General features: G+C 48.4%; 1 protein-coding gene across 3 annotated transcripts in view; it reads right to left on the bottom strand.

The window, feature by feature from the left end:
* The window catches only part of NEXMIF (neurite extension and migration factor), a 166,970-nt gene that overhangs the window by 48,626 nt on the left and 96,358 nt on the right, over positions 1-21,986 (bottom strand). For all 3 annotated transcript variants that reach the window (XM_088172961.1, XM_088172962.1, XM_088172963.1), the window contains one exon: positions 6,648-6,782. The gene's annotated coding sequence lies outside the window, so the exon portion shown is untranslated. The remainder of the gene's footprint in view (positions 1-6,647; positions 6,783-21,986) is intronic.

Genomic DNA, 21,986 nt, shown 5'->3' with positions numbered 1-21,986 from the left:
AGAAGGTCGGCGTGGTTGCCTCCCTGCTTCCACCTCTTTTGTCTTCCCAAATCGTTGGGAGGTTAAAAACCTGCCCTTCCCAAACTGCTCCTGGCTCCAAGCTCTTCTGAAAATCCTATCCCCTTATCTTTATCCACACCTGACCCTCTTTTATGCCTCCCCATCAACAAACTGTGAGAAAATCATCAATTTAAGCGCTGCCTTCCCCCTCGCCTGTGCCTCAGATGGTTTTTTTTCTGTGGGTCCTTCCCAGCATGGATTTGGGCTCTGAAGTGTATAGGGGGAGGTAATAAAAAAAAAAAGGAAGAAGACAAGGCAAAGAAAAAAACAAAGATACACACGGAGTTAAATCTCCTCCTGCTGCCCTTTGCTTCTAAAATTCACTGATTGTCACAAGTGCTGTGACCCTGCAGCATCAGAAGCCCAGGGTCACCTGAGGACTTTGAGATGGTCACTGGGTCACACAGGGTGACCACTTGGAATCTGCCAGCAGGACAGAGTGCAGGGCTTTGTGATTAAAAAGGGCTTGGCCACCACAGCCAGGGCTGGGAGGGAATTCCTGACTTGCTTTGCAGCTGGAGATCCAACACGCAGAGCTGAGGCACTCTGAGCCCGTCCCACTGTGAGAGGTCTGCTCCAACTGGTTTATTCATTAATATTCTTTAGGAATTAGTGCCTTAATTGATGCTTCCCGTGCTAACATTAAAAAAAATTTGCATTTTGTCCATCCTTTTGTATCCTTTGCTCTTGCCCTGCTTGGTGTCTCTCTTCTTTTAACTCCAAGGAGGAATAATTTCCCTCCTTGGCTGCACTAAGAGACCTTCACCCATTTTTAATCAGTTCATCCAGCAGAGCCAGGTCCCATCCTACATCCACCAAGTATCAGCAGGGATGCTGTGTCACATCCATAAGCCTGGGGTTTGGGTTTTCCTTTTTACTGGGTTTAATACCCCCTCTGCAAGGAGCTGGTGGGGACTGGGTGTCACTGGGACCCCAGCATGTCCCCAGCCAACACAAAAGTATCAGCGAAAATTTCTTCCCCAAGGCATGAAAAACTCACCTGCTATTTGTCAGTGGTTTGTAGCACAAGCCTTAACTCCAGTGGAAAAAAAAATACCCTAATTGTTATTATTATCATTACACGAATAATATTTTGTTAGCAGCTAAAGAACGAGAGCAATTAACTAATTTACAATCTTTTGCAGTAACTTCTTTACAAAATTATGGCCCCCCAGAAAATTCAACACCAGCTGGATGAGGTGCAGGGGGTCCAGCACTGCCATGGTACAAGGGGCTGGAGCAGGAGAAAGGATCCTCACGGGGAGGTTTGGAGAAGCAGAGATGAGTATTTGTCAGTGCTTTGTAGCACAAGCCTTAACTCCAGTGGAAAAAAAATACCCTAATTGTTGTTATTACCATTACACGAATAATATTTTGTTAGCAGCTAAAGAACGAGAGCAATTAACTAATTTACAATCTTTTGCAGTAACTTTAGCCTAAGTTTAGCCCCCCCAAAAAATTTCCAAACACCAGATGAGGTGCAGGGAGTGCAGCACTGCCCTGGCACAGGGGCTGGAGCAGGAGAAAGGATCCTCAAGGATCCTCACAGGGGGATTTGGAGAAGCAGAGATGAGCTCAGCTCAGTGCTCCCCACCAGGGCTGGGGGAGCACCGGATTTTTGGCCACTCAGCTCTGCAGCCACCCTGCACATGATGGAAATGTCTGCTCCCACCCAGCCAAAACCCCTAAAAATAATAACTAAGCAGAGCTGTGCCTGCAGCCAGCCATGCATACGAGATGATGGCCTTCTCAACACGAGAGCAAAAGGGCAAATGAATCACATTACACTGCATGAATAAAAACAGAGTCCTCATGCACAGCGACTTAATGATTCCATTCTGGATGCACGAGACAGTTTGGCCTCGTTTGCAGGAGGTGCTGAGCGTTCCCAAATCCCACTCAGCTCCTGGGGACACCTGAACCCACCCTCTCTGAGAAAATCCCCCCAACCTGGCAGGGAGAAAGCTTTCCCTGAGGTCTGTGACATTAAAAGTTCCCAGCAGCTGGCTGGGCTGAAGAGCTCGTGTCTCAACCTGCTGCACCCGAATCCATCCCTGGGAAGGTGGGATGAGGGGCTGCAGCTCTGGTTGAATTGTGGGTTTTTTTCATGCAAAGTGAAGAGGAGCAAGCCCTGCCCATGATGGTGCCCCTGGAGCAGAGTCCTGCACTCCCCAGGATGTTCCCACTGGCACCAGGAACATTTTCCCAGCCCACCTTGGCACATTCCCTGTGCTCGAGTGGAAGGGGATGGTGGCACGAGGGACCTGAAATGGAGAAAAGAGCATTTCCAAATAGCAGGGTGCTCACTGAGCTGTTATGGAAAACCACATTGTGGAGAGAGGGAATAAAACCAAATCCCACTGTCATGGCATCATTGGGAAGGGGCTTCTGCACAGCACAGCACACAGGGCCAGTGGGAATCACCTCCACTCAGACCCTGCTGGGGTGCTGGGCACACCCCCAGCCCTTCCTGGGCTCCCCGTGGCATTTCAACCCAATCCTGTTCCCATCTTGTTTGCTAAACCTTGCTGTTTCCTTCTGAACATCCCCCTGTGCAAGGGTGGGATTTCCCACAGCAGCTCCAGTGTCACATCCCTGTCCCATCCAACACACAGGGTGAGCTGCACCCCACTCTGGCACCAGCCTTCCTGGGAGGGACTGAAAATCCTCCATACCTTCACTATTTTCCTACATCTGCTTGGAAAATACAGCCCAGGACAAGCTCTCCCAAACAACATCAGTCCTCTGGCAAACAAAAGGAAGTCAAAGGCAAACTATTTATTGCCAAACCCTCTTCCTTCGTTGTAAAATACTGCTTAATTTTTTCCCTCAGGCATCTATTATCTCATAGCCCATATTATTTTTCCAGCTATTACTGCTTAATTTTCCCCATCCAAAAAGTCCATACAGACACCAGCCAATTTCTGTCTTGGCATAACTGTTTAGGAGAAACAAGCAGCTGTTTCACTGGGGTCCTAAAAAATTGATGGGGAATCAATGCTTCTCCTTTCTCTGTCCACAAGAAACCTTGGAGGAAAGTCACATGTCCTGTGCCACCAGCACTGTCACCCTGCCAGGAGACACTCTCTGATCAGGGGGGACCCTGCAGAGGGAGGAGAAGTTGGGGGGATCCCCCAAACTCCTCATTTACAGCCCCACACTGTGGTGGAAATGAAGGTGAGCATAAATACATCGTATTTTTTAAAACTTTAAATCAAAGCTGCTGATTTTAATCAAAGCTTAAATCAAAAAAAGTAAAACCTGTGATTAACGGAATCTGCCTGGACTGCTTCTGTTTCTCATTTCTGATAGAATTTGTTTTACCTCTTGTTGGTTTGGTGTTTTGTTTTTTTTTTTACCAGAAAAGCTTCTGTGGGGGCTCAAAGTATTTCACAAAATGCCAACACTGGCCATGCAGGTAAACACAAGACATTCTCCAGGCACAAAGTCCATAACTCTCGTTTTTTGGAGGCTTTGGAAAAGTGATCAGCAGCATCAGCTGGCACAGGAGGGAGCAGCACACACCTGACAGGGGTGGAAATCTGCAGGAGAGCCCCAGGAAACCATCTGTGCTTCCCAGACTAGCAGGGAGCAGATAAAGGATGGCAAACAAGCTTAGAAACTCTCACAAAACCAAAAAAATGATTGTGGCAGTTCAGAAATACACGAAATTGCAGAATATTGTAAAGGCACACAAGGAATGAGCAAGTTGCTGGGAAAATCTGTGACTGTCCAGGGGTGTGTGTGGGTGAGATGGACAGAGCCAGGAGCCAGCAGCATGTTCCATGCAGGGCTGTGTCACAGAAACGTGGAATATCCTGAGCTGGAAGGGACTAACAAGGCCATTGAATCCAGCTCCTGGCCCTGCACAGGACACAGTCCCATCCTGTCCCTTGGAGCAGTGTCCCAACCCTCCTGGAGCCCTGGCAGCCTTGGGACCATTCCCTGGGGAGCCTGGGCAGTGCCCAGCACCCTCAGGGGGAAGAACTTTCCCTGATCTCCAACCTAACCCTGCCCTGGCACAGCTCCTGCATTCCCTGGGTGCTGTTCCTGGGATAGGGAAGTGTTTCAGCCTAATTCCAGTTGGGGTTGAACACGTGCTGAGCCACTGCTGGCAGCCCCTTCCCTTCAGCCACAGCTGTTCACGGTGGTATTGGGATTCTGGGTGCTCCTGGAGTTGACTTTTTGTGTCCCAAAGCACCTGCACATCCAGGGGTTCCCTGCTGAGTGGGCAGGAAGGGATTTGTGATAATGGAAGGAATGGGAGAACATTTCTTAGGGATCATGGAAAAGCCTCGGTGGGCCCAGCACGGGGCTACAGGACAGAGCATCCCCCACATCCTCCTTCATGTTAACTCTTTATTGCTGCTCCTGAAAAAAGGCATTTTCCCCTTCCCATCCTGGCTTTAGATGGCCAATTAAAAAAGAAGCTCCCAAGGCAATGGGAAGCATCAGAGCTTTGCTCCAGCCTTGTCCAGTGGGTGTTCCCAGAGCAAACAGGAACTGCAAGGCAAGGCTGGATGGCAATGAGTCAGGGAGGCAGAAAGGCGTGAAAACAGGATGAATGGGAAGGCAATAAAGCTGCAGTATTTCACCCTGGGACTCAGCTCCTGGACCACCTCCATCCATCAGCACGAGCAGAGCCAGGCAGGGCTGTGCTCACATCAGTGGCACTGGCACACGAGGGGCTGTGGCCACGTGGGAGCATCACTGAGCCACGAGCTGTGGCCACTCAACATCCACCACCTCCAGCAGCTCTGATCCCCCCCCCAGAACAACGGGAAAAACACTCCAGCATCTCACATGAGGCATGGGAGAAAAGTGATGGGGCAAATCCCATAACCAGGCACCGATGGTGGATGCACTATTGGAACTGTCCAGGAAGGATGAAAAGGCCTCACCCTGCTTCATATTTCTGAGAAATATGTTTAAAAAGGAAAGTTGTTCCCTGCAGAAAAATCTGGGAAACAATTCAAAGAATCAAGTCAGAAAAAGGTCACCCCCCAAACTCCCAGTGTCCCTTCATCCCCCATTTCTCCTGGAAGCACAAAGCATGGCAGCTTCTTTTTTGGGACCAAGATGGGAAACCTCCCCTCTCTCTTTATCTACAAAGAAATCACAAAAACATCACCAGAAAACAGAGGGTGGGAACTACCTCAGTGCTTTATTTTCTGGAGCTCCAGTCCATTTCAGAAAGAGTCACTTCTTTTTCAGAAGGATCTCGCCAGGTTCCTGCACCTCCTGCCTTCACTGCCCACCTCTTGCTCCAGAGATCCAGCCACAATTTCACATGTGGCAAAACCAGCCATGCACAAGCTCTGCCTGCACATCAGGCTCGTGGCATTTCACAGAGAGCTGGCACCTCCCAAAACACAGAGCTCTGCAGCCTCCTCAGCGACCTCCAGCTGGGACACAGGCTGGGCCAAATCCCAACCACAAATCCCACCACTCTCTCCCCAAAAAGAAGCAAATTCCCCGTTAGAGCTGCGGCAAACTCAGACCCATCAGCAAGAAGAAAGCTTTTTAAAGAGATATAACCCAGGATTTCTGTGTTGAAACACATGCCACAGATGGTGGAGCAGACGAGGATTAATTCATGAATCATATTTCTTAAACGATACAATCTCTCTTTTCGCTTCCATACTTTCCCTTTTTGACTCAGAAGCAGGGATTTAAGATGCCCTTCCCAGATATGAATTTTGCATGAACAAACATTGCAGGGGTAAAAAAAAACCAAAAAACAACTCAACAAACCCACAACAGCAATAAACCAGAAAACCCAGATGTTTAAAGAGAAGTTCTCAGATGCAAGCGAAGGCGTATCCTGTCCATCTCCACGAGAACATGTGTGGAAATACAATATATGCAAGCACAGAGCTGGGAATGGGGTGGGAAAACGAGCTCACTAATGCTTCAGCCAGGCTTCTGAATTTCACAAAAGCCGATTTTCTATCTCCTCCTTCCCATCTCGTTCGCCACCCTCGCAGCAAAAGGAAAGCCTGAAGGCAAACATTTCCAGGGAGAGGCCTCCTCGCTCTGCCAGTCGGTTTGTGCCTCCTCCAGCCCCCATCAACGCTTCCCTTCGGAAAATCCCGGCACAGGCACTGCCAGGCTGCTCTCCAGGAAAAGCTCCCGGAGCTGAGGGGCTGCAGAGAGCAGGAGCAAGGCAAAACATCCTGCCCCGTGCACACAGCTCACCACCCCAGCTGAGAGGGGCTTGGAGTGGGGAAGAGAGAAGGAAATGACACAAGGGCTCTTCAGCAGCGGGAGGCTCCGATATTCCCAGCTGGGAAGCTCCTTCAGACCAGCCAGAGCCATCCCAACCTGTGCAGAGCCTCTGCTCCCGCCCAGGCAGGAGCAGACACGGATCCAGGGCGAGCAGAACCAGCACCAAGGCTCCAAGCTGCCCCTCCCTGGCACTTTCTCACTTCTCTCTGATCAGCAAAGCAGCATTTCATTTCATTTCTTTTCCACCTTGCACACAGAGCAGCTGCGTGTGTGCTGAACAGCTTCTTTACACAGCCTTGCACATCCTATTGTAGCTTTACACACAGAATAAGAGTGGAAGAAAAAAAAAAATCACTTACCCTTCAATTATTTCAACCTTTCCCTGCTCTGTGCGTGACGTGGGCTTCTCTTTTGGTTACTATTTCCAGATTTGGTCTTTGGGTAGGTGAATGGAAGAGGAGAATGACAGGAGTTGTATTTGATGACGATGGAGACTGTAAAATAAAGAGAAGCATTTTCAGTGCAGAGCAGTCCTCCCCTATACGTACAGATCAGATTATATTAAATTAAATTAGTGACACCTACATAAATGCTTCCTACTGTTTTTATGCACACATACAAATATCACAACTGTCAAGGAGAATGCGGCTGTCAGTGATACGGCAGGGGGGAAAAAAGAGCAATTTCTAAAATGGAAGGGGGAAAAAAAAAAAGGAAATCTAGGCTAACAACCAGCGTTTGAGCAGCAGCAAAGGGGCTGCTGCTGGTCTGCAGGAGGGCCAGGAGGCAGCTGGAACTGCCATGGGAGCACTGGAAAGGGCTGGAGCACAGCACAGCATGGAAGGAGCAGGGCTGGAGAAACTGCAACAGCAGCCCTGACAAAACGCTCCTCTGCTTCCCAAAATACCACATCAGCTTGTGAGGAAGCGAGGAAGGAGCTGAGAGCTTCAGGAAACACAATTCCCCCATCCCCTGGAACGATGGAAGGACTCGGAGCACGGGAAGGAATTAATAACGTGGTCATCGTAGCAGCAAGTACCCCCCTAAAAACCAGATTAATCTCCCACCATCTGCTTTAATAGCAGAATTTCTGCTAAGTGGTTTTCCCCTACACAGCCCCACATATCCGTGTAAACAGACAAACAAACCATTTGGCTTCCCGCAGTCCTGGGGAACGCAGCTGCTCCGAGCAGGGCTCGCTGCCTTTGACACCGTGCCAGGGTTGAATTCCTGCCATCCCATCTACTCCCACACCTCTTCCCCACACCAGCTCCGTGCCCTGCTCCTCTGCAGGCTCCTCAAGGCTTGGGGTACACCCCCAAAAATCACTGAACGTGGCAGCCTGGGAGCCTTAAAACATCGTTTGGTTGTAGCTGAGGAAAACAAGGGAGGTGAGGAACGAGAGGAATTGACTTCCATTGTGTTTTCTTCCTCGTGGTGAATCTCCCATCCTCTCTATGCAACTGGCGCCTCCAGCACCACGAGTCCCAGCCCAAACACCGAAAACACCCCCAAAAAAAGTGGATTTACAAAATCACTGCGAAGATGCCACGGCAGGCAGTGGAAAAAAAACAACCCCCCGAGTCAAGGAGATTGTCTGCTTGGTTGGAAAAACACAAAGGTCACCACAAGGAGTATATAAAAATACATGCTAACATTGAAGAGGTATAAACATAACACTAAATAACGCTTTTTATACCCAGCTCAGCATTTAACACTTGCCCAGAGGCCTTTGATAAATCCCAGGTGCCTGAACAAAGCAAGGAAGCTTTTTCATTGCTATTTAGCAAAACAGGGAAAGTAAAGCACAAGAGAATAGAACTGTTCAAGACATCAAGGACCGAGTCAGAAAGAAACAGCCAGGTCTCCACATCCAGCTCCTCCATAGCCAAATGCCCTGCCAGGCTGCTGGATGGAAATAGAAATACTATTGTTAGCCCCAAGCCATGCAGACTCATTAACATTTATTTTAGTGCTATAAAATATATTTTTAAATACTTGAAGAAATAATCTGGAGGAAGTGCTAAAAGCTTGGAGCGTATTTTCAGCGTGTCCCAGCTTTTCCAGGGAGATTTGAGACCACCTGGAAAGGCAGCGACCGTCTCGGAGGCTGTGGGAGCACGAGGGGACCTCCAGCTACCCAAAACATGCAATTCCCTGCTCTTGCTTCTGCTCCCAGATTGTTCAGTAAGAGGGAAATCTAAAAACATCGTTGATTTTAATTACTTGGGGACAGCAGAGTCCCCAAAGTGTTGTTTCCCACATGTTTTTAATGCGAGTGGGTGTTTATATGGGAATAACAGTTGGAAACAGAGGAACCTGATGCCTTGTGGGGTCACCTCCTGGCCAGCAGAAACCCTTCAGCAGGGACAAACCCTGCTGAGCACCTTCCACAGAGCCCCAGTCCAGACACCTCATCCCAAAAGTTCATGGGGACAAAGCCTGTCAGAATTATCAGGAGCATCTCCCCGTCCTTGTGAAGAGCAGCAGCCCCATGGATCCTCCAGCTCTTAGGAGAGGGGTTTGGGGTGGGTTGGGAGGAGCAGTGGTTATTCCAGAACACCCATAAGCACATCCAGAGGAAACTGTGGTGTGGGAGAAGAGATTCAACCAAGAACAGGATCCAGAGGTACACAGGGACACACAGTGCCCTGCTTCTGCCATACCCACACGGATCAAGCATAGGGAGGGTCCATTTTATCTTAAATAAACACTTCATAACACACCTCCTGTTCTCCATCTGACCCAGCCAGCCTTGGATGAAATAAAATAAATAAAATGGGAGGAGCCAGGGACGGAGAAGAAACAGTTCTCTCCCTTTTCCTTGTCAGAATGTTATTGGAGATTCCGTGTTTCACGGGCTCCTCATGATTTTGGACAGGTCTTTAACCATTGTCTTGGTGGGGGAAACAAAGGACCAAGCCCCTTTGTGCAGCTCCAGAGCAGGTTCAATTAGGTGCCCACTGTGATTTGCCAAGCCAAGCTTGGAGACAACACCTTCCCCAGCATGAAGAAGCCGGGCTGGCACAGGGCACTGCCCATGGGATGGCACAGGAGCTGGAGCAGCCAGCGCTCCAGGATTTCAAGGCACTGCTTTTCCCCTGCGCTCCAGAGCTCAGCAGATGGCAGAGGTCTGGGTGCCCTGTCCCTCAACAAAATCTGCACCAGGCACCAAGTTCAAAGCCAAAAGGAACATTTGTTCTACAAGAAAACACACTGCAGACGACCCCTAAGAAACTGCAGCTGCTGGGGCAGAGCAGAGCAGCATCTCCCACCCAGCACCGCGCTGAACGTGTGAGTGGCAGTGCAGGCACAGCCACAGCCTGAGCTCCAGTACAAACGACAGAGCAGCACCACAGACCTGGAGAGGCAGCTCTGCTCCTCCCTGCATTGCTTCCCTCGCCTTCTGATGCCCATTCCATCCCTTCCTGTTTAGCTGCTTTATTCCGGCTCCTCGCTGCACGAAATCGCTCCGCACGCGCCGGAGCCGAATAAATAATGGCAAAACTTTCCCTGCAAAAACTCTGAGAGCTGTTATGTAAAGCAGGGAGGGGATCAGCAGATAGAGACAACTCAGAGGCAACCTGAGGGTTGGGATTCTGTGTCAGCTCGATACACAGGGGAAATAACCCTTTAATCCAGTGCAGTGTATTTCATTTACTGTAGTGTTATCCAGTTCGAAGATGTTATGAAAGGAATCCCTGGAGAGACTTAAGACTTCAAAACCAGCCTGAGTTTGAACTTAATTCCACTGTTGCAAAAGGCTGGAGCTGTGGAAGATGACCTTTTCCATACCTTGGATGCCAGGAGCCATCCTGCCTCATAATGTCACGCCAAATTAGAATATTCTCTTTTTGTTTTACTCGGGATTTTGTTTTGTCTTTTCTTTTTAATTAAAAGCATCTGTCACTGTTAATGAATCGAGGGGAAAGAGAAGACAAAATATCAGTAACACACACACACACACAAAAAATTAAAGCTGGTGGTGCCCAGAGAGATGGGGAGAGTCAAAAAGTTGGATAATGAAGAGAGCAACTTTCACCTCCCCGTGAGATCATCACCAGAGCCCAGGTCAGGAGCAAAGGATCCCCAGTGCCATCTCCTTGCTGCTCATCACCTGAACAAAACAAAGGGATGCTCCCCACACACATCCCCCAGATCCCACTGGCAGCAGGGCCTTGGGTGGTCTCTTCTCCAACAGGAAATGAGAGGCAAAATACTTTTGAAGTGCAAATCCCCAAGTTGTTCAGGTCTCGCCAAGGTTATCCTGAATGAAAGTTCAGAAATACTTGAAAAAAACCAGCCCACAAATCCATGTCAGTGGATCAGAAGCTGGTGGAACCCCAGGGATGAAGGTGTGTGGTCTCATCTTTCCCCAGCTGCAGGAGCTTCACTACCCAGGGGGTATTTTTAAGGAACCCTGCAGGGAATTCATTGAACGAGTCATGGAAATCCCAATTAAAGTTGTTCACTGCTGGTTACTGCCTCCATGGACTTTCCTATTTGGAGGTGAACCATAAAAGGCCAGTTTTCACTGGCTGCATCTTCCAAGTCAGACTGTGAGTGCAATTAAATGTAAATTTGTATTTTCCAAAAATAGGGTTCCCCCACAAAATACTAAATTAATTACAAAATGTATTCCTAATGTGAAATTATTTAGCCTGTTAAAGCGGTACAAACAGCTTTATTGGATCATTAATGGTTAGAAATGTTCAGTCAGCACAGTTGGAAAAAATGTAAACTAAATATGTCAAGGATACGTTGCTTTCTCCTCTCACTATTTTTTTAATGTCTTATTTCATGGTAGATAAGTGAAAAATCTTTTTACCTGACTTAGTAAGAGGCTCATTTACTCATGCAAATTTAAAACCAAGTGTCATAATACAATGAAATTATAAAAACATATCAAAAAGGAGTTAGTGAGTCACTAAATTTAGCTCCTAATGGAGTTCAAGCTGTCTTATACAGTTGTATGTTAATGGGAAGAGCTCTGGTGGTCTGTAAACATCAGAGCAGAGCTCAGCAACCATCCCACGTGCCTGGGGTTTCTGGAGAAGCCCTTTGGGTTTCCAGCCCTCCACACCTGAGGAAATCTAAGGGAAACTCAGATTTTGATCCCAGCCAAGGCGAGGAATAAAAAATAAATACATTTTAATTTATTTAATAGCGTTAAATAAATTAAAATCCATCGCTGTGAGCTCTGGGCTGGCCCCAGGTTCTGCATCCCAAGCTCCAGTACCAGACCTGGGGTGATTTGCAAGGTGAGGGTGATCCTCAACACCCACAGGGATTTTCCTAATCCACACAACATATTAGGGCTGACGTGGGGAAGCAGTGACTTGGTGGGCTGGAAAGCAGTGAGCAACACCAGGGCTTGGCTGGGAATCTTGGGTAGATCCAGTAATAAATTAAAGTGGTGCATCTGAAACAAGGGCAGCAATGCAGGTGCCAGGGGAGGAGCAAGGTCCTGGCTGGGGCTTTTTTCCCCTCCAAGGACAGCACTAACACGAAGTCTTCATGTTCTGAAACAATCTCATTCCAGGAGTAAGAAAAGATGGTGTAAGAGAAGAAAAAGGGAGGGCCAAGGTTAAGAGATGACCAGTCCACCCAGCAGAGCTCCAATATTCATCAAAGCCAAAGCACCTCCTGGGCAGGGCGAGGAAAAGATTTCTGCAGAGGAATTGGCTTAAGATACAGGGAGGCAACTTCCTAAAGGTGAAAATGTCCCTATAACACCTTCCAGTGCCTAAAGCACCTCCAGGAGAGCTGGAGAGGGACCTGGGACAAGGGATGGAGGGACAGGACACAGGGAATGGCTTCCACTGCCAGAGGGCAGGGCTGGATGGGATATTGGGAAGGAATTGTTCCCTGGGAGGGTGGGGAAGGGGCTGGGATGGAATTCCCAGAGAAGCTGTGGCTGCCCCTGGATCCCTGGAAGTGTCCAAGGCCAAGCTGGACACTGGGGCTCAGAGCACCCTGGGGCAGTGGAAGGTGTCCCTGCCCACGGATGGGCTTTAAGGTCCCTTTCAAGCACCCCACCCTGGGATTCTCTGACAGCCCTGTCCATGGGGGCAGGCGTGGGTTCGGGTCCCAAAGCAGGACGAGGTGGCTGCAGCAGAGGGGATGGAGGGAGGGTGTGACCCCATGCAGCCCCTGCAGCTGCTGAAGGGCAGAACTGGGATTTTGCACACCACCAAAGGAAGAAATAAATATACCCAGTGCTTCCTGACCTGGCAGAAAATTGTGAAAATAAGGCCCTGGAAGGAGAAGAGGCGAGGGAACTAATGGGAAAACATCTCGTTGCATTAAGGGCTGTGTTAAAGGTTTACAGCATCATCTCCAGACAAGCCCACTGATATTCCTGAACTCTCATCGATCCACAGGTCAAACCAGGAAGGAAAAATATCAGTTTTAGAAAATACCACTGGCTGAGATGCAATAAACCCACCCTGTCCCTATGCACAGGTAAATAGAGAGATTTCCACGTGAGAGCGAAATCTGCCACAGAGCTTGGCTGTAACTACAAAATCCCTGACCTGTCCCCGTCTGCAACACTCACAGGCTGATACAAAGAATTAGGGAGATGTCCTACATAACTGCTTTAATTAATTTGTGAAATTTTGCACCCTTCTTGGAGGCGGGCGACGCGGCCCTCTGTGCTCCCTTGGATTGCCACCGCTCTCAATTTTATTTTTATCCCGAGTTCGATATGAATCAGGCTTTGCAAAAGACAAAACAACCCACTGTAATCATCCAGCATGCCAATTAAACTAAAATATACCCTGGAAATTAAAATTAAATGCCATATCTATGAAAAGCAGCAGACAGCTTCCTCAGAAACAACAAAAAAAGCCCATTTTACAGGAGCACGGCCCAAAATCAGCACCGAAGCACTTCTGTAACTTACAACATCCTTCACATCTGCATACTGGAGGTCTTCATCACACTGGCTATGTTTTTGCACGTTTATCATCAAGATTTATTGAAGTTGATTCCATAAATTTCATTGAGTTGTTCACTGCTGCTATTTGTTTCCAAGGCAACAAATGCACTTTGCCCAAGCTGCACAGTGCATCACGATTGTTCAGGATTTGGGGGTCCCTGCCCCTGGTGCTGCACAGCACCAGCACCCCCCCAAAGCCAGCTTGGCACAGCTGACAGGTAACAAATTTGGGGGGGGATTTCTGGAAGAAAAAAAAATCATCCCTATTAGTGGAGAAAAATGTCAAATGAAGCAGGCAGGGAGCAGGCTGCTGGCGAGAAGGTGGGATTTGTGCAAAGCCCCCGCTCCCATCTCATTTACACCTCGGAGGGCTGGAGGTTGAGAAATCCATTCGCAGGTTCAGGAGGAGTTGGAAGGTTCTTTCTGCACGGAATAATGACAGAAAGTCGCCTTCTTGTCGTGGTTGTGGAGAAAGGGACAACAGAAGTGGCGAGGGGAAAGGAGCAGAGGAGGATTTACAAACACTGCACAAGCATCTCCCCATCGACAGCACCCGGGAGCCGGAGCCTGTGGCACAGAGAACTCGCCAGGCAACACTGGAAAAGTTCAGCTCGGGATAAGAAAAACCAAGCACCAAGTGAAAAGGAAGCACTACAGCTCAATTTCATGCTGTTTGCAAAGTGGCATCAATGCTGTCCTGGCCCCATCAGCGCTGGAAAAGCTCAGGAGCCCCTTCCCCTCTGCACCCCAGCCCTGGGGCACAAGGCACAGTGCTAATCCACACAGGACCACCAGAACATCTTGTAAAAAGTGGCAGCGACAGAGGCAACCTCAGCTGCAGGAAGGCAAAATTCCAGTGCAGCAGATCAAGGCAAAGCAGGTTCTGCTCCTGGAGGCTCCTCTGGGGAAAGCCTCCCACAAAAAGCCATTCCATCAGCATTTCTAAAAACAAAACCAATCTCGGGCACGGCGATGATGTCTCAACAGGACACAGCATTTTTCCAGAGATAATGAAGATATTTTTGTTTATCTGTCATAAGCAAATATCCCACGACTCTGAAAGAAGGGGTGGCTGCCAAACTCAGCACGCCAGTGCTGGCCAGCACAGACTGAACTGGAAACTTCATGGTGTGAGTGAGGGAAACCTGAAAACCATTCAACTTCCAAACTCAGTCACTGGAGTGCCGTGTAGCTGCAGAGGAGACAGCCCCAATTATCCAGAGCACAGGAAGCCGCAATCCCTTCCCTTTCCTTTTTTTAAAAAACAAAATTGCTCTTTGTTGAGTAGCACATTCCCTTGGATTCCCAGAGCGCTCAAAAAAGACAGCATCCCTGATGACAAAAGCCACTCGTTTTTCTGCTTTCAGCCTCAGAAACGTTAAAGGATTGTTTGCTTTCTAAGTGCAAGTCCAGATTTAAGAGGAATAAAGAATTTCTCTGGCAGGCTGGATCAATGATGCAGCAAGCCAAGCATGCGACCTCCCGCAGGGAGCCTGGGTCCGGCGCTCCTGGAAACAATAAAATAACCTCACACTGCTCCTGATCGACTGCACAATGGGGCAAAGGAGGGGGAAAACTTACTCCTGACCCTCCGTGCAACGAGCCACCCCCGTCAGCTGCACGGACCCATGGCTTTCATTACCACTGGATCCTCTCGGGCATTCCATCCCTCTCTGCCCTTGGTCAGCCTGGCACCCAGGATGCCAGCCCTGCTTTCGGAGCCTTCAGGGCCAGTGGCTGCAGCCCATGGACCGCCCTCTTCCTCCGGGAATGATGTGGGAAACAGACGCTCCCTGCAGCCGGGCGACGGCTGAAGAACATCCCACGCTGCCGAAAACATGGCATGGAAGGATATTCTCCAGCCAGCAGCGCAAAAGGAGGGAAGGGTATAAATAGCCTTTGAGGAGGGTGTATAAATAGCTGTAGGTAACATTTGTACGCTATAAAAACCCTTCGTTTTTTGGCCCAGCCTCGCAAGAGCGAGTTTCCTCTCGCAGCACTTTGCAGACCCGGCTTCCCTTTGCCTCGCAGTCACAGCAGGGAGAGGGCAGGGACTGCTCTGAATCCACCGCTGCACCCCTGGAACAACAGCAGGAGTGAATTTCCCTTGCTGTTTAAAAGACATCTTATCAAGGCCCATCCTAATACGAGACCAAGACCTGGATGTGTTGGGCTGGATCCTTCTGCAGGTGGCAGGCACGGGGCAGCGTGGGGTGCTGATTTTCATGTGCTTTCCTTCCACAGAAAACCCGAGTGATTACGTGGCCACACACACACATCTCATGCTCTCCCTCTCCAAAACAAATCCCGTCTGCCCCTTGAAGTGGGAATGGGGTGCTGCCAGCTCCAGGCTGGGTGACAGTGGCATCTGCACACCACGCCACCCGCCCAGGGCCATTCTTACCAACCAGCAGAGGATAAAAATGCTCTTTAAAAGGCCTGATTTTCCTCCCAGGCTATCTGCTGGCAGCGCAGCCTGTGGGTTCACACAGCCAAAGAAATGGGAATTTCACACATTGACCAGCTCAGCTCAGCTGTCCCCTCTCGTGTGCTGCAGCATCAACACCCCCAAAGATGCTCCAGCCCAACCCCATGGCTCCCAACACCCCCCTTGCTTCTCCCCCTGACCAAGCAGCGTCCTGGCACATCCACAGAGCCACGATCCCACCTCACATCCCTCTCAAAATCCCTGCTGAGGGCACAGAGAAGCCGGGGAGAGAGCAGCCCCCTCCTGTGCTGCCTCCCCGGGATGCAGGGATGGAGAACAAGGCTCGGCGATGAGCGCTGGCACCGCTCGCCCGCCACCCGGTGAGCGGCTCCCCGCGGAGTGCAGGTGGCTCCTTTGATTCCTGATTACTTGTCAGCCTTCCCTTCGGGCTGGCACCGTGCCTGGGTCAAACTTTGCAGAGAGGGGGTCACCCCACAGCTCCACGGATGCTCTCGGGGCTCCCGTGGGATGGGGACATGGCACAGGGACGATCAGCTGCATCCCAGGTCACCCCATGGAACAGCCACTCCAGAGATGCTCTCAGGGCTCCTGTGGGAATGGGATGTGGTACAGGGAGGCTCAGCTAAATCCTGGGTCACCCCACAGAGGATGGGACATGTGGTCCCAAATGGCTCTCCAGGGAGGGACCCTCACCAATGGGATGCCCCAGCCAAAAGCTGGCACAGCACAAGAGCTGCAGAGTGGAGCTATTCAAAAAATCCCTGTTCAATTTGTCCACCAATTCATCGAGGTCAAAATGTTGTGTCAGAATATGCCAGTTCTAGCAGAAATCACACCAGGACTGTCCTGGAAACCCCAGCAGCTCACAGCATCACCTCCCAGGCAGAGACCTGGTCCAGGACCCTGCTGTGTCCAGTTCCCACCAAGCATCATCTCCCAAACCTCCAGGGGCAAAGCCCAGGGAGAAAAATCACTGGACCAAAACCATCCAAGGGTGTGGAGCAAAACCATCCAAGGGTGTGCAGCACCACGAGAAGGCACAAGTGTCTGGACAAGCCTCTAGAAAGCAAAAAAACCCAGCCTGTCAAATCCACAGCTCCACAGGCCAGTAACAGCAGCTCTCCCACTCCCATTTCTTCAATAAAGCTGGGAAGCACAGGACTCCACTGGAGAATCCCAGCATCCTCCAGGCCAGGCAGGTAATTTGGCCTTTTTAAACTTTGCCCAAACCCTGCTTTAATTCATTTTGGGCACAGGGTGTTTCTCCATCTGGATTTGACCCTCCAGCTGAAGCTCTCCATGTGTTGAGTGTCTATACCAGCAGGGACTGTGTGTATTTGTGGGAGAATGAAGGAGCTAATTCAGGGCTTTGGTGAGATTAAAGGAAAAACCTTAATTAAAATAAGTTTTAAAGCCCATCAAGATTTTTTTTTTTAATCCTATTCAGATTAGCAGCCATCCTAAAATTCCACTTGGACTCTAAAAGTGCTGCTTCCCTTCTGCCATTCAGACATCACACCCCACATCAACCTCAGAAAACAGAAACGGGGGGCAAAGCACATCTGACAGTAACTAAAATTACACAGACTTCTCCAAGAATGCAAGCAATGCCCTTATTTTGTAAAAAACTTCCTTCTGCCCAACCCAGCTCATGATGAGCACTGCTGGGAGCACACCACTATTCACAGAGGGTCCAAGCAGCTTTCCTTCTCCATGGAATCATGGAATAGTTTGGGTGGGAAAGGACCTTGAAGATCACCCAGTCCCACCCCCTGCCATGGCAGGGACACCTTCCACTGTCCCAGGTGGCTCCAAGCCCTGTCCAACCTGGCCTTGGGCACTGCCACAGCTGCTCTGGACACCTTGTGCCACCCTCCCAGGGAAGAAAAGGCTGAACCACACCAGGATTTGGATGATAAGGACACTCATTCCTCTGTGGATTCTCCAGAGCCAGCAGACACTTGGCTGAACAACTCCAACCACCCAGGCACAAATCCTCATCTCAGCTTAGGGAAATTTGACTCAGGGCAAAAGGAGAGGTGGGGCAAGGACACATTTCCACAACAGGAAAATTTAAAATTTTGGGGATTTTTTTAAAAAGAAAAATCCCAAACCAGAGCCACAGAACCTCTGCATGTTCACAACACTCACAACTGATCCTGACAGCGATGGAGCAATGAGTGACCAGCAGTGCACGAGAAATGCAATTTAACATTGCAGCTCCCCATCCCTGACTCTGCTTCCACCACTGATTGTCATCCCCAGGCATCCCCCAGCACCTCCAGGAAAAGAATTTTTTGAGGATCATCTGCAGAGTTACAGCAACAGTCTCACACAAACATGTTTTACTTCCTCTGAGCACACAGAGAGTCTCCCTAGCATAATTCCAATTAACAAAACTCTATCAAAGGTAACAAAAATCCTTTGTGCTCACAGGTTTCTCCAGCAACACCAGTCCCGACCTTGCAGTCACCCAAGTGCCCTCCAGCCCCAGAGCACGGGATGGGGTTTGGATGCTTGCTGTGATACCCAGCAAGGCAGGGAAGAGGAAAAACAGCATTTCCAGGCAAACCATCTGACAGATATTTGTTCTCAACTCCACAGCAGCCCGAGCCAGGGCATTACCTGTATTGCATCCCAGGTACCATCAGTTTGATATTGAGTTTGCTTTAAGAAAAAGAAGAACCAAATTGATTTCTTGGGAGGATAAACTCGCAGCTAAAGGGAAAAACTACAATTACACTTTTCAGCCATGAAAAGTAAATCAGATGGTGCTGAAATCCCAGCAGAAAACACAGATTAATTAAAGTCTGCACTTTCTAAATCTGTTATTCAACTAAACACAGCTGTTAAAAAAATGATGCCTTGCTGTAATTTCCATGTACATTCATACCACCGAAATACTGCAAAAAACATTATTAAGTGTGTTCAGTGGCTGCTGGAGCCGAACAGGAAAAGAAAGCACACATATATCTTTAATTATGACAAGGAACTGCTTTCTTTAAAAGAAAAAAATTTTTACTTGGGGAGCTCAAACGCTGCCTTCAGGGATGGGATGGAATTTATTGGGACCTTGAGGTGGAGCAAACCAGCAGCACCTCAGCAGGGTGGGAGCTCAGGGTGCTCCCTCCTCCTGCATCACCCATGGCACGTGGCATCCATCAGCCAGATCCCAGCTCTCCTTCTGGTGCAAACCCACTTGTACTTCCAAGTGCTTTTGGCCATCTGTCCATCACAGGCACTGCTTCCCAATTGCACTGATTTCATTAACCCTAATATATTTTAAGATCTCGCACAGATTAAAAAAAAAAAAAAAAAAAGAAAAAACAACCAACCCCCAACCCACCATCGGTTATTCTGCATCTAAAAGCCCATCAGGGCATGGAGAGGCTCGTGCTGACCCCTGTGGAGCCAATTTATTTATCAGGAGACAGTTACTGATGCAGGGAAATCCTGCAGGACACACATCCTGGTCCCCCTGTGTCACTGGTGGGGTTTTTGGGGTCCCTTTGGGATCCCTGAGGCTGCTCCTGCAGCCCTCAGTGACAGAGCACGTTCCCCAGCCTTGCCCAGAGAGAATTTGGCTCGTGGAGAGCTCTCAAACCAGAGGGGAAAAGAAACCAGGATATGCAGAGAGGCACAAATCCATGGTTTATTCTATGAAGGCATCCATCCTATCTACATATACCCACGGCTATTGTTTTACAGGGGTTTTTATATCTTTTGAGGGTTTTACAATTTGCACCAATTACCAAGGGAATTCTACTTTCTAACCAATCCCCGAGGGATTTCACATTCAAAGCTGGCCTATGGATGCTAAAAGAGAATGAGCCACTAATATTGGAGATAGATAAGAGGGTCTACCAAGGGGGGGAAGCTAAAATCCTTTTGTATTGGTCATTTCACAGCCATTTCTTATCTCTAAGCTCTGATTTTCCAAGGAGCTTGTTCTGAGGATGCAGGGAAACTTTCTTCTGTGTTTTCTGCTCCCTCCACACCCCTGCACATGCCAGTCCTTGCCAGGCTCCGTGGGGCTCTGGCAGGATGAGGAGGAGCTGGCAGAGCACAGCTACACTGCCACCCTGTCAGCTGGGGACAATGCCTCAAAAAAAGCTTCCCTTCTTTCCCCCCGCTCCTTTCCCTCCAAGTCACCAAAAAGGCTCCAAACAGAGAAATTGGGGAATTGGGTGGGACCACAAAGGCATCTGCAATTCAGCCCAGCCCCATCAGCTGTGCCCCCCCTCTGGAGGAGAAATGAACACCTGAACCTCCCTGCTCTGCAAGGGGAGGAGGCCTGGGAGAGCCCTCGCTGCCTCCTGATGCCCCTGAAATCATTCCAGCCCGAAATGGAATTGGGATGATCTCGTACAGTCAGACATCCATGTTGCCAAGAGCTCCTTGCCTCAAGAGCAGCCCAGAAAACCTCCTGTCCTGGCCCTGGCAAGGTGACAGAAATGCCACCAAGGTGACAGAAATGCCACCAAGGCACACTCACAGGTGTTGACACCTGGGGGGACTCACCTGTGACCCTGCAGTGCTGAATCCTCAGTGAGACATCAGCCACCCTTGTGGTCACCCAAGAGCACACCTGGAGCTGCTGTCACAGCAGGGAGGGCAACCAGGCACCACCATCCCCACGTGAGTCTTTATTTGCATTTAACCTCAACACAAATTATCATATTTTCATTCCTTTTTGGGTTTATTGGGGATTTTTTTGGTTTTTTTGTTGGGTTTTTTGTTGTTGTTGGATTTTTTGTTGTTTTTGTTTTGGGTTTTTTTTTGTTGTTGTTGTTGTTTTTCTGAGGAATGCAAAATAGGATGGGAAAAAATACATTCAAAAGTAAGGAGGCTGTGAAAAAACCATTCTTAAACCATTCTGTCATCCAAGAGCACACCTGGAGCTGCTGTCACAGCAGAGAGGGCAACCAGGCACCACCATCCCCAAGTGAGTCCTTATTTGCATTTAACCTCAACAAAAACTACCATATTTTCATTCCCTTTCATTTCTTTTTGTTTTGGTTTGATTTTGGTTTTTTGTGTTGTAATTTTTTTTTTTTTGAGGAATGCAAAATTGGAGGAGAAAAAAAAATACATTCAAATATAAGGAGGCTGTGAAAAAACCATTCTTCAGTCCAGGGAGACCCCTGAGTGTCCTCCCAGCCAGCTGTTTGGGACAAGGAATGTGCTGAATAAACCGGGTTAAGCCACTCCTCCACAACTCTACAGAAATAAACACTTTTCAGAAGGTTTTATTGTTGCTGGCTTTTGCATAAAGCACCTCACTGCATTATAAGTAATAATCCACTTTTTGTTACTCCTTTACCTGATCTACCCAGCCCCACCAGTTGTGCACCTTCTGAAAGTTCCCAAAATATGATCAGCTTGGAGAAAAAAAACAATTAAAACCAAGGTAAGAAAAGAGGAGCTGCATTTTTCAGGGATGAGCAAGATGCACTGGTAGCAAAGCACTTCCTATAATCCTCCATTACAGGGTGAAGGTTTTAATAAAGTGCAATAAAAAAAGCTCACATTTTGATCTTTTCCCAGAGCTAGACATGGTTTAATTAGCTTGATCTCATTATGTAAACTGGAGAGGAAAAAAGAACACCATTAAAGCAATATCCCACTGGCAAATGAGACAACCTTGACATCAGCTATGATATTTTCTTGGAGAACTCTCCCCTGCCTTTGATGCAGCTTCCACACCTCTTCCTCATCACCACATCTTCACTGTCCCACCTTTTCCAGCTGCTGCCCTGCTCAATCCAGTGGCATTTCTGGCTTTCTGCTTTCCCCCAAGCAGCCTGGAAAATGCCATCATTAGGGGAAAAAAAACCAAAAAAACCCCAAAAAAACAAAACCAAAAAAATCCCAACAGCTAGATGTATTTAGCCCAAGATCATTCAGCATGCTCTTTAGAAAAGATCAACTGGAACTAAACGTTGCCATAATATACTCCATCTGTTAAAGTACATACTTTTGTAATAACACATTCAGAATTCAATAAGAAAAGCCAGAATTACAAACAAGGTGTCCATAATGAGCCTCAATATAATTATTAAAGCAGATAAAGTAAACCTGGGTTTCAATACAAGGAAGTTATTTGGACCTTAATGATAATGAAAAGTAAAAAAGCATCTGTAATTTCCGCTGAAATGTATTTCAGAAAGTCAACTAAGTGCACGTCACTTTGTTAAGACTATTCTTATTATTGTGTTTGCACTGACAGCAAAATGCTTCTTAGTTCCAGCTCCTGGGATATATAAAAATATGATTAGAGCACTATAACAATACAACAATGGATTA

Source organism: Sturnus vulgaris, chromosome 14, assembly GCF_052056855.1.
Source record: "Sturnus vulgaris isolate bStuVul1 chromosome 14, bStuVul1.hap1, whole genome shotgun sequence".
NCBI classification, from domain to species: domain Eukaryota; kingdom Metazoa; phylum Chordata; class Aves; order Passeriformes; family Sturnidae; genus Sturnus; species Sturnus vulgaris.
This window is presented reverse-complemented; position numbering and strand designations above follow the sequence as displayed.